At 43.7% G+C, this 17749-nt stretch overlaps 1 protein-coding gene across 1 annotated transcript in view; it reads right to left on the bottom strand.

The window, feature by feature from the left end:
- PCCA (propionyl-CoA carboxylase subunit alpha) overlaps positions 1-17749 on the bottom strand; it is a 557269-nt gene that overhangs the window by 165433 nt on the left and 374087 nt on the right. The gene's annotated exons all lie outside the window — the stretch shown is intronic.

Here is a 17749-nt window from a genome sequence, read left to right as displayed (position 1 = left end):
GGTGCTACTCAGGCTGGGGGAGGGCTTCAGCCTCCGTCACCGCCCTCAGCCTTATGATTGGCTTCTGACTAAGGAAGCCTTCTGGTTGCCCGGCAACCAGGGGGGCGGTCCTGGGTTCACTGTGTACTTAAAGCCAGTCAGAGCCTTGACTCATTGCTGAGTTATTCAACCTTATGGTGAACACCCAGCTCCCTCCTGTGAACCTGTTGTTTAATCTGACTTCCCAGCTACCGACTCCTTGCCTGTTTCCTCGATTACGATTTCTGCTGCCCGCCACGACCCGGAACTGGAACAGACTACCCGATTGGATTGACCTTTTTTGTTCTACGCTAATTTTTGGGATTATTTCGTCCCTGCCAAAGGATTCCATACCTGATCCACTATTCCAGTCCTGACAACGACGCTCGTGCTCCATACAGTATAAGGACAACGTTTTATACAAATCGACTTCAGATGTTTCACCCGAAGTTGGTTCGCTCATCCCACAAACAATATAGTTTGAGTATGTTTGTACTCAAAGTAAGTAAAGAATAAACTAGTGCTTTTGTTCTGCTAATCGAAAATTGTCACCCCCCCCCCCCTTCCCACACTGGTGAAGAAGCCCTGCTAATGAGACAAATAAATTTGTAAGAATCTAGTCGCTCATCTCTAAAACGGAGCATATACTCAGAGATGTTGGAAAAACTGTATGTATTTTTTAGGTAGTATTTGCTGCACTGAAAACACACCACAACACCTGGTTATCACACAGGCCTCACTCCAGAGCTTCTCTCCAGCATTGAAAAAGACCCACGATGGATGTTGATATCAGTGATATGGAGAGTGGAGAAAAGGTAGCCAAGTTTAAAAAACACCACAAAATTATTCAAACATATATACTCATTAAAGTGCATTAGTTATAACACTGCCAGTATTATATACTGTATTTTTCACCCTATTAGACACACTTAGGAAAATAAGAAAAATAATATTTTTCATCAGATCCCCAATCAGACCCTCAATGTTAATCAGACCTCACTCCGACCCCCCCCCCCCCCCCGAATGATAACCTCAGCTCAGAACCCCAAACAGACTTCAGATCAAACCCTCAATGCTAATTAGACCACAGATCAGACCCCCAATGTTAATTAGACCCCTAAACAGACCTCAGATCAGACCCCCAAAGTAAATTAGATCCCAGCTCAAACCCACAATGTTAATCGGGCCTCACATCAGACGAAAAAAATAAATAAGGGTACTTTCACACTTGCGGCAGAGGATTCCGGCAGGAAGTTCCGTCAAAACGCATGCAAACTGATGGCATTTGTCAGACGGATCAGGATGCTGATCCGTATGACAAATGCATTGAAATGCCGGATCCGTCTCTCCGGTGTCATTCGGAAAAACTGATCCGGCATTTAATTTTTTCACATTTTTTGCAGTCTGAGCATGCGTAGACCGCAATGCCGGATTCGTTTTGCCGGAACACTCTGGGCCGGATCCGGCATTAATGCATCCGGCATTCCGGCAAGTGTTCTGGAATTTTGGACGGAGATAAAACTGCAGCATGCTGCGGTATTATCTCCGTCCTGAACAGTCAAAAAGACTGAACTGAAGACATCCTGATCGGATTGCTCTCCATTCAGAATGCATTAGGATAAAACTGATCAGTTCTTTTCTGATATTGAGCCCCTAGGACGGAACTCTATGCCGGGAAAGAATAACGCTAGTGTGAAAGTACCCTAAAAAACCGACCTTTCCTGTTCCGGATGCCACCTCCTCTCCTGGTATCCAGCGCTCTTACTGCTGCACTGTGCTGTGACCTGACGTCGCACAGCATGGGGTAACAGAGCATGTCTACATCCTCACGAAGTGCGCAGGCCACAGCATAACAAATGGAGCCTGCAAAAGAAGATCAGGAAGTGGCGAGTACAGAGCCAGCACAAGTAGCAATGTATTCACCGCTCCCTGGTCCTTCCATAATGGAAGCGCTCATTACTATTCACCCTATAAGTAAGACGCACTTACATTTTTCCACCACTTTGGAGGGAAAGAAACAACTACAGTGTCTGTGTGTGTGTATGTACATATATATATATATATGTGAAGTAAATATGACAATCGCACTCCAATTTCAATGCAGAGAAGTAGTTCTTTAATTAGAATAGGCAACTTCACAGTACGGTGTGACGTTTCGGTCAAAACTTGACCTTTATCAAACTCTGTGAGAGAAGGTAGCATATATAGAATAAGATACATATAAATTATATGAGGACAGAGATACAATCATATAGAAATGATAATAATATCACATAGGTCACACTGTCATACAACTTGCAATAACAATGATTCTTAGATGCTTCATATATGGTATAAACACAAGTCACATGGACTATGATATCCTAGCGAGCATAGCGCGAGATCTACCAGGTGTCTCTGTATGCAAAATTAGCATATACAAATTTTCATAGCTGTACGAACAAAATTGAAAAACAAAAAGCTGTAGAAAATTAACTGTTTCTGATTTGTCAACATCTTAAAATGGTATTCTAAATGAAAAACCGGGTGCCCCCTTCACTTACCAGGTTGCCAGGTAGAGAAACAATTAGTGAGCAGGAGAGAAAGGTAACAGGTGCAATGTAACAGTTTGGACTGAAATTCCTCTATTTGAGGGTAAGAGCGGGAAAGTACATTGGAATATACTTTCCGGCTCTTACCCTCAAATAGAGGAATTTCAGTCCAAACTGTTACCTTGCACCCGTCGCCCGAAAAACCTCAGGGACTGGCTAGTTAGAGCTGACATAGGCCCCAGTGGTAAGGTTCCCAGACAACGGTCCTTAGGTAAATCTAAGAATGGCACATTTCCCTGCCTACATTGTGCTCAATGCACAAACGTACAGAAAGGAGATAAAATCTATCATCCACAAACAGGAGAAAAAATCCTTATTAAACGCTATTACACCTGTCAGACGAATTATGCTGTGTATCTACTTAAAGAGGACCTTTCACTAGTTTAAAAACTAAAAACTAACTATATCAGTGGGCAGGGGTCCCCCTGCACTTACTAGTATGTCTGGGCACCGCTCCGTTCGTCCGGTATAGGCTCCGGTGTCTACAGCTCCCTCTGTTGTACAGGGCAGAGTTTTTGTATTAGGGTTGTCCCTTGCTGCAGCGCTGGCCAATTGTAGCGCACAGCTCATAGCCTGGGACTCCCCAGGCTAGAGGAGTATTTCGTCAGCAACCTGCCAGCCAATGATCGTCGCTGGCAGGTTGCTGATTTTTAAAAAATCGAATCACAAGCCATCTAACTCCTTATATTTATAAATATAAGGTGTTAAATGGCTTCTCTGCTCCTCTGCTGGTCCTTTTGGTCGGTTGGTTCCAGCAGAGGAGCAGACATCACAGTGAGTACCCACCAACACTACACTTAGCCCCAGATCACCCCCATCACCCCAATTAACTCCTTGATCACCCCTTGATCGCCCCTTTCAATCACCTAGTGAAAGGGAAAAAAGTGATCAGTGTAAACTGTCACATTTTTTTTTCACTGGTATTGACTGTTAGGTTTTAGGATAGTTTAGGCCCCTTGGTTAGGTAGTTAGCGTCGGTTAGCGCCCAGCCCACCGCAACGCAGTCACTGATTCGCGTATCGCTAATCAGCTTTTGTACTTTTATAGTATCTGTAAGTGATCAAAACTGATCACAGTCAGATCTATAATAGTATTAGTGTCACCTTAGCTCGCCCTCCACCCAAAACGCAGTGTTTGCCCGATCAGTCACCCACACATGCGTTCACCCACGCCCGCCCCGCCGCAGTGACAAAAAAACATTTTTTTTTTGATCACTGCACAATCACTTTACAAGCGCTGCGGCGATAAAAAAATCAGTTTTGATATTTTTTATCAATCGCAGCGGCCTCCGGTACTTCGCTAGGCTCCCATTTGTAAGACAGGCTTGCTTTTTTTCTTGGGTAGTCTCAGGGAATACCCCTAAATTTAGTAGTCCAAATGTCAAACAGGGGGTATTCTTCTGAAGAGGCCTACAGGATTCTGACCTAGTCGGATGAGGAATGGGAACCCTCATCTGATGAATCTAGCGGGTCAGAATATGAACCTGTAGAAAGCAGTGGCAGTCTGACCCAAAAATCGGACGAGGAGTTTGAGGTCCCTGATAGCACCAGGCGTACCCGGCCCCGTGTCGCTAGACCACAGGTTGCGCAGGATCCACAGGTTGCGCAGTTGAAGCTGGTACGGTGGCACGTGCAATAGTTACCCCGTCGCAGCCACCGCACAGACAGGCCCGTAGAGCCCCTAGAGTCCCTGAGGTGCTGGCAAACCCTGATTGGCAGTCCCCAACTTCAGCCGCACCTGTAGTTCTCCCTTTCACCGCCCAGTCTGGAGTTCGGGTTGAGACAGCTCAGATCGGTTCGGCACTGGGATTTTTTGAGCTGTTCTTGACTGCGGAGCTCTTGGACTTAGTCGTGGCAGAAACAAATCGGTATGCCACTCAATTTATAGCCGCCAACCCGGGAAGCTTTTATGCCCAGCCTTTCCGGTGGAAACCAGTCCAAGTTTCCGAAATTAAAAATTTTCTGGGCCTTCTCCTCAACATGGGTCTAACCAAAAAGCATGAATTGCGGTCATATTGGTCCACGAACCCAATTCATCACATGCCCATGTTCTCTGCTGCTATGTCCAGGACACTATTTGAGACCATTCTGCGTTTCCTGCACTTTAGCAACAACAGCACCTCCCGCCCCAGAGGCCACCCAGCTTTTGACCGGCTCCACAAAATTCGGCCCCTCATAGACCACTTCAACAACAAATTTGCAGATTTGTATACCCCTGAGAAAAACATCTGCGTAGACGAGTCCCTTATACATTTTACCGGGCGCCTTGGCTTCAAACAATACATCCCAAGCAAGCGCGCCCGGTATGGGGTCAAATTGTATAAGCTCTGTGAAAGGGCCACAGGCTATACCCACAAATTTCGGATCTATGAGGGAAAAGATCAGACCCTGGAGCCGGTCGGTTGCCCTGACTACCTGGGGAGCAGTGGGAAGACAGTCTGGGACTTGGTGTCACCCTTATTCGGCAAGGGGTACCATCTTTATGTGGACAATTTTAACACAAGTGTGCCCCTCTTCAGGCATTTGTTCCTAGAACAGATTGGCTGCTGTGGCACCGCGCGACCTAGTCGCCGGGGCTTCCCCCAACGGCTCGTTACCACCCGTCTTGCAAGGGGGGAGAGGGCTGCCTTGTGTAACGAAGAACTGCTCGCGGTGAAATGGAGAGACAAGCGTGACGTTTACATGCTCTCCTCCATTCACGCAGACACGACAATACAAATTGAACAGGCAACCAGTGTCATTGAAAAGCCCCTCTCAGTCCACGACTATAACCTTCACATGGGAGGGGTGGACTTCAATGACCAGATGTTGGCTCCCTATTTAGTTTCCTGACGCACCAGACGCTGCTGGTATAAGAAGGTGTCTGTATATTTGATTCAATTGGCTGCATATACAGTCATGTGAAAAAATTAGGACAGCCTTTGAAAGCATGTGGTTTTTTGTAACATTTTTAATAAATGGTTATTTCATCTCCGTTTCAACAATACAGAGAGATTAAAGTAATCCAACTAAACAAAGAAAACTGAAGAAAAGTCTTTTCAAGATCTTCTGTAAATGTCATTCTACAAAAATGCCTATTCTAACTGAGGAAAAAGATAGGACACCCTCACATGTATTCCCTCTTAAATTGGCTCAGATCTCACACAGGTATATCACACCAGGTGCACATAATTAGTAGATCGTTACTCTGCATGTTGAATGAGGCTTGCCCTATTTAAACCTCAGACATTTAGTTTGGTGTGCTCCTGACTGTTGAAGTGAGAGTGAGCACCATGGTGAGAGCAAAAGAGCTGTCAGAGGACTTCAGAAAAAAGATTGTAGCAGCCTATGAGTCTGGGAAGGGATTTAAAAAGATCTCAAAAGATTTTGAAATCAGCCATTCCACTGTCCGGAAGATAGTCTACAAGTGGAGGGCTTTCAAAACAACTGCCAACATGCCCAGGACTGGTCGCCCCAGCAAGTTCACCCCAAGAGCAGACCGCAAGATGCTAAAAGAGGTATCCAAAAACCCTAAAGTGTCATCTCGAGAACTACAGCAGGCTCTGGCTACTGTTGATGTAGAAGTACATGCCTCTACAATCAGAAAGAGACTGTACAAGTTTAACTTGCATGGGAGGTGTGCAAGGAGGAAACCTTTGCTTTCCAAGAGAAACATCGAGGCCAGACTGACATTTGCCAGCGATAAAGTTGACAAAGACCAGGACTTCTGGAATAATGTTCTTTGGACAGATGAGTCCAAAATTGAATTATTTGGACACAACAGCAGAGGACATGTTTGGCGTAAACCAAACACAGCATTCCAAGAAAAGAACCTCATACCAACTGTGAAGCATGGAGGTGGAAGTGTCATGGTTTGGGGCTGCTTTGCTGCAGCAGGACCTGGTCAGCTCACCATCATAGAATCCACGATGAATTCTACTGTGTATCAGAAGGTGCTTGAAGAACATGTGAGACCATCAGTTAGAAAATTAAAGCTGAAGCGGAACTGGACCATGCAACATGACAATGACCCAAAACATACTAGTAAATCAACCAAAGATTGGCTGAAAAAGAAGAAATGGAGAGTCCTGGAATGGCCAAGTCAAAGTCCAGATTTGAATCCCATTGAGATGCTGTGGGGTGACTTGAAAAGGGCTGTACGTGCAAGAAACCCCTCAAACATCTCACAGCTGAAAAAGTTCTGCATTGAGGAGTGGGGTAAAATTTCCTCAGACCAATGTCGAAGACTGGTAGATGGCTACAAGAACCGTCTCACTGCAGTTATTTCAGCCAAAGGAGGTAACACTCGCTATTAGGGGCAAGGGTGTCCTATCTTTTTCCTCAGTTAGAATAGGCATTTTTGTAGAATGACATTTACAGAAGATCTTGAAAAGACTTTTCTTCAGTTTTCTTTGTTTAGTCGGATTACTTTAATCTCTCTGTATTGTTGAAACGGAGATGAAATAACCATTTATTAAAAATGTTACAAAAAACCACATGCTTTCAAAGGGTGTCCTAATTTTTTCACATGACTGTAATAGTATTGTTCTCTTCAGTAAGGCTGGGAGAACAGGATCCTTCCTCAAATTTCAGGAAGAGATCATCGAGAACCTCCTGTATTCAGGAGGTTCCATGGCCCCATCCACCAGTGTAGTGAGCCGTCTACATGAGCGACATTTCCCCAATGTCGTTGCTGGTACCTCAACCCAACCGTCACCCCAAAAAAGATGTCGTGTCTGTAGCAGGAGTGGAATAAGGCGTGACATCCGCTATTTCTGTCCTGACCACCCTGCCCTATGCTTAGGGGAGTGTTTCCGGAAGTACCACACACAGGTACACTTAGCATAGGGATTGCATCTCACAGGACAGGCACACAGGGCTATTAGGGCCCTTACACTCACAGCTGCTGCAAACCTCTCCTTTCACCTGGGATAAAGTGCATAATGTATTCGCCGCATCTTTGGGCGATTTGCGCTTTGCACATTGTCCCATGGGGAAGGAGAGGTTTGTCCTATAAAGTAAAAAAAATAAATAAAAAATCACCGGTAAGCAAAAAAGTTAACGTTCAGTTCAAAAAGTTAAATAAAGTTTATATGTTCCGTTCAAATTTTATTATAAAGTTAATACATTTATTGCGTTGCGGCCTGGTTTTTTCTTTTTTGTTTTGTTTTTTTTACCTTCCAGGTGGACCAACCGATCGACTAGCTGCAGCACTGATGTGCATTCTGACAGAAGCATTGCGCTGCTGTCATATTACACAAAAGTCGGTGTATGCGGCGCTGCAAGACGAGATTTCTCCTCTGCAGTAAAAGATACGTTTGCCGAGGCATATGAGCTGAGGAGGCCGCGGTGTTCATATACTTTGGCAAACACTTTGTATATAAAAAAATAAATAAAAAAATCACGGCAATGATTTATTCATTCACATCGATTGATGTGAATGGAGAAATCTGGTTTGCCAGGGCATACGGGCTAAGTGGGTATGGATGTTGGGCAGAGCTCCTATGTCCTGGCAGACACCTTTCCCCTCCTTTTTATTTTTTGGCAGAGATTTTTTCATCCACATTGATCGATGCGAATGAAAAAATCTGTGGCGTTCATTTTTTCTTTCAGCCCAGAGGCTGAAAGGAAAAAAAAAATCTCATTACCCGTATGCTCAATATAAGGAGAATAGCAGAAACTCCTAATGCTGGCCATACATGTAATGATTACGGAGACCCTCAAATGCCAGGGCAGTACAAACACCCCACAAATGACCCCATTTTGGAAAGAAGACACCCCAAGGTATTCGCTGGGGGGCATATTGAGTCCATGAAAGATTGAAATTTTTGTCTCAAGTTAGCGGACTTTGTGAGAAAAAAAATAATGAAAAAAACTATTTCCGCTAACTTGTAGCAAAAAAAAAAATTTCTATGAACTCGCCATGCCCCTCATTGAATACCTTGGGATGTCTTCTTTCCAAAATGGGGTCACATGTGGGGTATTTATACTGCCCTGGCATTTTAGGGGCCCTAAAGCGTGAGAAGTAGTCTGGGATCCAAATGTCTAAAAATGCCCTCCTAAAAGGAATTTGGGCCCCTTTGCGCATCTAGGCTGCAAAAAAGTGTCACACATCTGGTATCGCCGTACTCAGGAGAAGTTGGGGAATGTGTTTTGGGGTGTCATTTTACATATACCCATGCTGGGTGAGATAAATATCTTGGTCAAATGCCAACTTTGTATAAAAAAAATGGGAAAAGTTTTCTTTTGCCGAGATATTTCTTTCACCCAGCATGGGTATATGTAAAATGACACCCCAAAACACATTGCCCAACTTCTCCTGAGTACGGCGATACCAGATGTGTGACACTTTTTTGAAGCCTAGGTGGGCAAAGGGGCCCACATTCCAAAGAGCACCTTTAGGATTTCACAGGGCATTTTTTACACATTTTGATTTCAAACTACTTACCACACATTAGGGCCCCTAAATTGCCAGGGCAGTATAACTACCCCACAAGTGACCCCATTTTGGAAAGAAGACACCCCAAGGTATTCCGTGAGGGGCATGGCGAGTTCCTAGAACTTTTTATTTTTTGTCACAAGTTAGCAGAAAATGATTTTTTTTTTTCTTACAAAGTCTTATATTCCACTAACTTGTGACAAAAAATAAAAACTTCCATGAACTCACTATGCCCATCCCGAAATACCTTGGGGTGTCTTCTTTCTAAAATGGGGTCACTTGTGGGGTAGTTATACTGCCCTGGCAATTTAGGGGCCCTAATGTGTGGTAAGTAGTTTGAAATCAAAATGTGTAAAAAATGACCTGTGAAATCCTAAAGGTGCTCTTTGGAATGTGGGCCCCTTTGCCCACCTAGGCTGCAAAAAAGTGTCACACATCTGGTATCGCCGTAATCAGGAGAAGTTGGGCAATGTGTTTTGGGGTGTCATTTTACATATACCCATGCTGGGTGAGAGAAATATCTTGGTCAAATGCAAACTTTGTATAAAAAAGATGGGAAAAGTTGTCGTTTGCCAAGATATTTATCTCACCCAGCATGGGTATATGTAAAATGACACCCCAAAACACATTGCCCAACTTCTCCTGAGTACGGCGATACCAGATGTGTGACACTTTTTTGCAGCCTAGGTGGGCAAAGGGGCCCACATTCCAAAGAGCACCTTTAGGCCCCTTTCACACGGGCGTTGCGGGAAAATGTGCGGGTGCGTTACGGGAACACCCGCGATTTTTCCGCGCGAGTGCAAAACATTGTAATGCGTTTTGCACTTGCGTGAGAAAAATCACGCATGTTTGGTACCCAAACCTGAACTGCTTGGGATCGGTGTTGTGTAGATGTTATTATTTTCCCTTATAACATGGTTATAAGAGAAAATAACAGCATTCTGAATACAGAATGCTTAGTAGGTGATCAATTGACGGTTAAAAAAAAATAAAAAAATTAACTCACCTTCTCCTCTTGTTCGCGTAGTTCCCGGTCTCTGAGCGCTGCGATTGGCCAGCGCTACAGCATAGGAGAAGGAGACCGCAGCAGGTTCCCCTGGGTGGAGCCTAACTATGAACATACCGGAGGCTATAACCGGAGAACGGAGCGGCGCCCGGGGATAACAGTAAGTGCAGGGGGATCCCTGGCCGCCGCTCTACACGTCTGTACAGTCAGTTTAGATACTTTATTCTGGTGAAAGGTCTTCTTTAAGCTAGGGGGGCTGAAGTGGTTAAAATCCTTTTCTATATATTATAATTTGTATTGGGCATATCTGAATAATGACTAATATATTTCTCTCATTATCTTACAGAACCATTAGAATACCGGACTGCCTCCACCATGGTGTCGTATTTCTATTTGCACAATATCCTTTTTTTCTTAATGTCCCTTTCTATTTTCTTATTGTTCTCTCTCCTAATGTCTTTGCCCCTTTTTATTACCTATCCACTGCTGTTATCCTCTCTTTTCACATTCTATTCTAATACACATAATTCCTCTTTTCTCTTGTTATTATATCTGTTCCCCTTTTTCCTTTTCTTTAAGAGCATATTCTGCATGGATGCAGTTTGCGTTCCACTGTGGAACGCATCGGCCTCTTTTTCCCCTTGTGTTGCTGCTCTGCACAGATCGGCGATGCGTTCCAAGCTGGAACGCATCGGGATCCTGCATCCTGCCTCCTCCTCTCCACTGTGGGCCGCTACCTTTTCCGCTTCCGGTTGCGTTCCACAGTGGAACGCATAATAGTTTAGATGTTTCCCCATCCTGGCCCGAATAGTATATTTTATCAGTTATTACTGGTTTTATTTCTGGCCTTTTCTATATATTTCTTTCTGTATATTTCTTTGGGAATTAATCGATCACATCACTAGTTGGTGATTCTGTTGAATTAGATACCGATGCTAGGCCCCTCCTACCTACTTCCGGTCCCCGATCTTTTTGAACCCAGCATTCGCTCATTTGATCAGCAGCTTTTCTGGGGTGAAGTTTACCACCTTTCTCTCCTGCTCACTATTTGTTTCTCTACCTGGCAACCTGGTAAGTGAAGGGGGCACCCGGTTTTTCATTTAGAATACTTTTTTTTATTTAGAATACTCTTTCATTTAGAATACCATTCTAAGATGTTGACAAATCAGAAACAGTACATTTTCCTTAAATTTTCTACAGCTTTTTGTTTTACAATTTTGTCTGTACTGCTATGAAAATTTGTATATGCTAATTTTGCGTACAGAGACCCCTGGTAGATCTCACGCTATGCTTGCTAGGATATCATAGTCCATGTGACTTGTGTTTATACCATATATGAAGCGTCTAAGAATCATTGTTATTGCAAGTTGTATGACAGTGTGACCTATGTGATATTATTATTATTATTATTTCTATGATTGTAAAGGAAAAAAGTGGCAGCACCGTCTAATGAAGAAGTAATTGGGTGCAACTGGCCCAAGTGGGAATGAGCAAACCCAGTATATATAAATAAATAAAAAAAAACGGGCAGTACTCCATGAAGTAAAATGAAAAAGAATTTATTCACCCATATAGGCAATGCGACGTTTCGGCTCAATGCTAGAGCCTTCCTCAAGCTTGAGGAAGGCTCTAGCATTGAGCCGAAATGTTGCATTGCCTATATGGGTGTGTGTGTCGTTTAAAAGATATCGACAGTATCCCCCCATAACAGTGACATCTACAGTACCCCGCCGCCTTAACAGTGACCTCCCCAGCCCCCCACCCATTAACACTGACCCCCCCCCCCCCCCACAGTGCCCCGTCTCCTTAAAATGGGACCTCCACAGTAGCCCACCCCCTTCATTTTGACCTTCACAGCAGCCTGCCCCTTTAACAGTGAGTTTCACAGCACACCACCCCCTTGACAATGACCTCCACAGGGGCCCGCCCCTTAACAGTGGCCTCTACAGCAATCTGTCCCTTAACACTGACCTCCATAGCAGACCATCCCCTTAACTGTGACCTCCACAGAAGCCTGCCCCTAGGGTGGCCAGAGGTCCAGTTTTAGGCTGGACAGTCCGGCTTTCAGACTCCCTGTCCTCCGTCTGGGGCAAGGCCTGGACGGACACAAAGATGCCCTTTTGGACAGCTCACTCTCAGACAGCAGCACTGTGCTGGCTGAGCGTGAGCTGCAGGGAGAAAGTCTCCCTCACTCCCACCCCTGCAGCTGACAGAAGTTGATTTTTAACTTCATTTTTTCAATCCCTGTCGGCTGAGGAGTGGGAGGGGGCGTGGCCTAACCGGATGGGGGGCATGTCCTTTTGAACAGCTCACTCTAAGACAGCAGCACTGTGCTGTCAGTGTGAGCTGCAGGGAGAAAGTCACTCCCTCCCACCTCTGCAGCTGACAGAAGTTGATTTTTAACTTCTGTGACACAGTGAGAGGTTTTGTCTGGGAAAACAGGTATTTTCCTCCCAGCATTTGCTGCTGGGCCGATTTACAGCCAGGTGAGGTCAAATACCAGACCGGATTTTAACTGCCGGTCCGTGTTTAGGCAGCACCTGGATGTTCTTAAATAGGTAGCTGGGCTCAGAAGAGAGTAGTGTTGGGAGCCTTGTGTCTGGATGAAGGCTTGCTACCTGATTGGCGTGAAAACAGGTCGGTGCTGCTATGGTCAAGGACTCTTTGAGGCAGAATTGGCGCATGGTGTAAATTAACACCAATACCGCAAGGTGACTTTTTGTTTGATTATGACTGCTTGTTTTGTCACTTGCCTAAAGTGTGAATAAAACACTGAACTGTTTGATCCAAAGAACTTGTTGTTGCCTCTATACTGCGTCCGCTAATCCTGTCTACCAGAGCGAAACCCCACACTTAATTTTTTCAATCCCTGTCGGCTGAGGAGTGGGAAGGGAGTGGCTTAGGGTACTTTCACACTAGCGTTAAGGGAATCTGGCAGGCTTCCCGTAACAGGATGAGTGAATCTATCCCCCTTAATCATGTATGAACAGTTCACACAATTAAGGTAATTGTGTGAACTGTTCATACATGATTAAGGGGGATAGATTCACTCATCCTGTTACGGGAAGCCATTATGGTATTGGTCAATTTTTGACATGTGATAGTTTATATGTTGTTTATGTGCTCTCCTGTCCTTGTGGTCTCCTATATGTTGGGGAGACCACATGCGACATGAAAACACATTTAAACAATCATCTGTTCTCAATCAGACGTAAAATGAAAGATCTGCCAGTCCCTAAACATTTTGTTGAGGCCAATCATAGGGAGAAGGATTTAAAATTCATGATAGTGGATCAGATCACTCTCTCTAGAAGGGGAGATGATAGGACATTGGCTCTCAAACAGAGCGAGCTTCGATGGATCCATCGCCTCAACACGCTGAGACCGGGTGGCCTCAATGTCGATTTTAAATGGAGTGTGATCTAGTATGGGGCTCCTCATGTTTCCCTCTTGATCCTCTCCTTGCTGTGCCCTGGATGTGTGAATTCAATTGGTGTCATCTACTATATAATCTAATATATTAATTAGGATAACTGGATTCACAGTTAATTTTATACTTATTTTTCTTTTTTTCTCTCTAGATTTTTTCTATCAATGCTTTTGCGGCGGTGTTTACGGATGGCGGACGCAGAATTCTATGTCTCTCCTTTGATATCTAGGGATGGAGGGGATTTATGGGGCGCAAAAACTAATTATTACTGTTAACTATGATGGTCGACTGTATAGGGTTGTTTGTCCAATGAGTGGTGGCTTTTTATTTATCTAACTTTAGAGTTCTAGGGGATATTTTGGGTTTTGGGTTTTTGGGCATGGATGTGTCCTTGACCCCGGACCCGTTGTGGGCCTATGGTTATGATCGTGGAAATGACATAGCCACTGGCTCTTCTCCCCTTTTTCTCTCTACTAGTATGGCACACACCTTGAAGGAATTTCCTTTTAGTGCCGATATACTTTATATACCACGTTCACTCTGTCTCTTAAACCTGAATACAGCGACCGTTTAGGGTGTTTTTATGCATTCATCTGTCTGGTTTTTGACTCCTTTTCTATATTGTTGTGCCCTCTGCTTCTCCCCCTCCCGTTCTATCTTGGCTGCGCCGGCCCTGTTTTTCTAGCTTGGGCTCGTTTCTGCCCGTTAGCCCTGCGGTGCTTGCCCCTCCCCGCTGGCGTGACGGCGTCCGACGCCGCCCTCGTACTGGTCTCGTGATAGTCGCATGGGTCATGTGATTGCTCACGTGTCCCTTGTGACGTCTCTTGGCTGCGTCTGTGTGGGCGACGTTGCTGGGATTCCGGGCATGCGCACTCTGATTGTGAGGACGTGGACTTTTGGCGCCGTAATCCCGTCATCGCTTAGTGAGTTTTTTAACTTTACTGATTATGACTATTGTCAACACGGACACACAGGTGATGTCACATTGTAATGATGTATCTTGTTTACACAATTTAGGGTACAGTTATGTGCGGATCATGATTATTATTGATTTACACGATGGATTATACTATGTAAACCACTATTGATATGTTATTCACAATATTGAGATGCTTTTTATATTTTTACACTGTTTTTTTATATTTATATATTTCTCTAATTGAATTATTATCACTTGATTTGTTGCTATGTATCCTGGGTATATATACCCTTGTATGACACCTTGTTTTATGCTTGAGAAAGACCGCATTGAGCGGTTGAAATGTTGCAGAGGGGAATAAAAAGATCCACTATTTTTTCACTTTATGCTTGGAGTGCTGCCTCATCCTTTTGAAGATATACAGTACAGACCAAAAGTTTGGACACACCTTCTCATTCAAAGAGATATATATATATATATATATATATATATAGAGAGAGAGAGAGAGAGAGAGAAACATTGCTCCTTTTTAGCATGCAGTAGCCGTTGGTGTTTTTTTATTTTTTTGGATGCTTTGCCAACACCGCTGAAAAAAACACAGGTGCCAAAAAAAAAATCAATTCTGGTGTTTTTTTTTTTACAATTAAAAACAATTGGGAGCCAAACCCCAACATTCATAGCTCTGCACTGTTCTCTGATTAATCAACTGTAGATTCTCATACTAAATGATCCCTACAGAACAAAGCTGTGGATTCTCAATAATAACCGTTGTACAAACAAAGAAACCAACATCAAAAAGCAGCAAAACAAGCAACCCCTTTTCTTTGAAGGGATCCAGGTGAAGAGGCGTTTTGTGTTATTGGTGGGTAAAATGAGAATGTAGCATTGAGAATTAGTCTTTCACAGGGACTGAAGGACCAATTAAGTCCATGTGAAGATCTGTGCTTGAAACACCTTCACACATTAAAATAGAAGCCACTAGTTACTCTTTTGAAAAGTTTGTAGCAAAATATTTAGTCACAGATGATGCACTTTCACACAAGTATTTTGCAATGTTGCAAGCCAAAAGTCAAACCTCGAGGAGGGGGGAGGATTCCATACACCATTATAATTACCGGTAATCTACATTTTACATTTTATCAATAGTATATACTTAAATATTTATATCTCAGAGGCAACTGACCGGAGTAAGGGTACGGCTACACGGCGACAGCTGTCGCGGCCAGGATCACAGAGTAGAAATTAATGGGATCTCTGCGTCAGTCACAATAAATCCAACACTGCTGGTAGTAAATACAACAGATTAACTGCCAACAATGAGGTCTTCATGACTTGTACAATATAGTTAAGGAGAAAAACCTTCTTTAGTTTTTAGTGGTGGATTTACAGTTACTAATTTAATAATAGTGATTTAGGAAACCTAACCAAACCAAATCTAAGCTGCTTCAAGCTACTCACACAGAGGCGGACTGGGAACTTAAAGTGGCCTTGGAAAAAAAACTATAAGTGGCCCCATTTTGTAGGCAGGTCCAAATTAACAGAAGGCATATACCATAGAACATAATACCATTATCCCATTATCCCAATTACAATGAGCAGATAAAAGGTCCAGAGTTCATTTCAAGTGTGATATTAGCATTTGGAATCTGTTGCTGTCAACTCTCAAGATGAGATCCAAAGAGCTGTCACTATCAGTGAAGCAAGCCATCAATAGGCTGAAAAAACAAAAGAAACCCATCAGAGAAATAGCAAAAACATTAGGCGTGGCCAAAACAACTGTTTGGAACATTCTTAAAAAGAAGAAACGCACCGGTGAGCTCAGCAACACCAAAAGACCCGGAAGACCACGGAAAACAACTGTGGTCGATGACCGAAGAATTCTTTCCCTGGTGAAGAAAACACCCTTCACAACAGTTGGCCAGATCAAGAACACTCTCCAGGAGGTAGGTGTATGTGTGTCAAAGTCAACAATCAAGAGAAGACTTCACCAGAGTGAATACAGAGGGTTCACCACAAGATGTAAACCATTGGTGAGCCTCAAAAACAGAAAGGCCAGATTAGAGTTTGCCAAATGACATCTAAAAAAGCCTTCACAGTTCTGGAACAACATCCTATGGACAGATGAGACCAAGATCAACTTGTACCAGAGTGATGGGAAGAGAAGAGTATGGAGAAGGAAAGGAACTGTTCATGATCCTAAGCATACCACCCTATCAGTGAAGCATGGTGGTGGTAGTGTCATGGCGTGGGGATGTATGGCTGCCAAAGGAACTGGTTCTCTTGTATTTATTGATGATGTGACTGCTGACAAAAGCAGCAGGATGAATTCTGAAGTGTTTCGGGCAATATTATCTGCTCATATTCAGTCAAATGCTTCAGAACTCATTGGACGGCGCTTCACAGAGCAGATGGACAATGACCCAAAGCATACTGCAAAAGCAACCAAAGAGTTTTTTAAGGGAAATAAGTGGAATGTTATGCAATGGCCAAGTCAATCACTTGACCTGAATACAATTGCGCATGCATTTCACTTGCTGAAGACAAAACTGAAAGGAAAATGCCCCAAGAACAAGCAGGAACTGAAGACAGTTGCAGTAGAGGTCTGGCAGAGTATCGCCAGGGATGAAACCCAGCGTCTGGTGATGTCTATGCGTTCCAGACTTCAGGCTGTAATTGACTGCAAAGGATTTGCAACTAAGTATTAAAAAGTGAAAGTTTGATTTATGATTATTATTCTGTCCCATTACTTTTGGTTCCTTAACAAGTGGGAGGCACATATGCAAACTGTTGCAATTCCTACACCGTTCACCTGATTTGGATGTAAATACCCTCAAATTAAAGCTGGCAGTCTGCAGTTAAAGCACATCTTGTTTGTGTCATTTCAAATCCATTGTAATGGTGTATAGAGCCAAAAATGTTAGAATTGTGTCGATGTCCCAATATTTATGGACCTGACTATGTACCTGGTCAGTGGCAAAGAGGAGGCCTTGGGTGGTCCCCTGGGGCATCGGGCCACCAGGAAATTTCCCTGTAGGGTCTATGGTCAATCCGCCACTGTACTCACATCATCATGTGAGTACAGTACAATAGACCTGCAGTCAGGAACTCAATGCATTGTAAATCACTATTATGTAGTGAGTTTATGTCAGAGAAGCCTCTATCAATCCGAGAGATGCAGGCTAACACATGGACTGTGTTTCCTGGACTGCACACGACAGTGTGAATGAGCCCTAAGGCTGAGGTTACACACAGACTTTTTGTAGCAAAATATTTCCAATTTTAACAATCGAGCTACAGATGTTAACTAAAGGGACACATTAAAGGGGTTGTACAGTGGCATAATATTAATGATCTATCCTATGGATGGG

The sequence above is a fragment of the Bufo bufo genome, chromosome 3 (genome assembly GCF_905171765.1).
Source record: "Bufo bufo chromosome 3, aBufBuf1.1, whole genome shotgun sequence".
In the NCBI taxonomy this organism is placed as follows: domain Eukaryota; kingdom Metazoa; phylum Chordata; class Amphibia; order Anura; family Bufonidae; genus Bufo; species Bufo bufo.
This window is presented reverse-complemented; position numbering and strand designations above follow the sequence as displayed.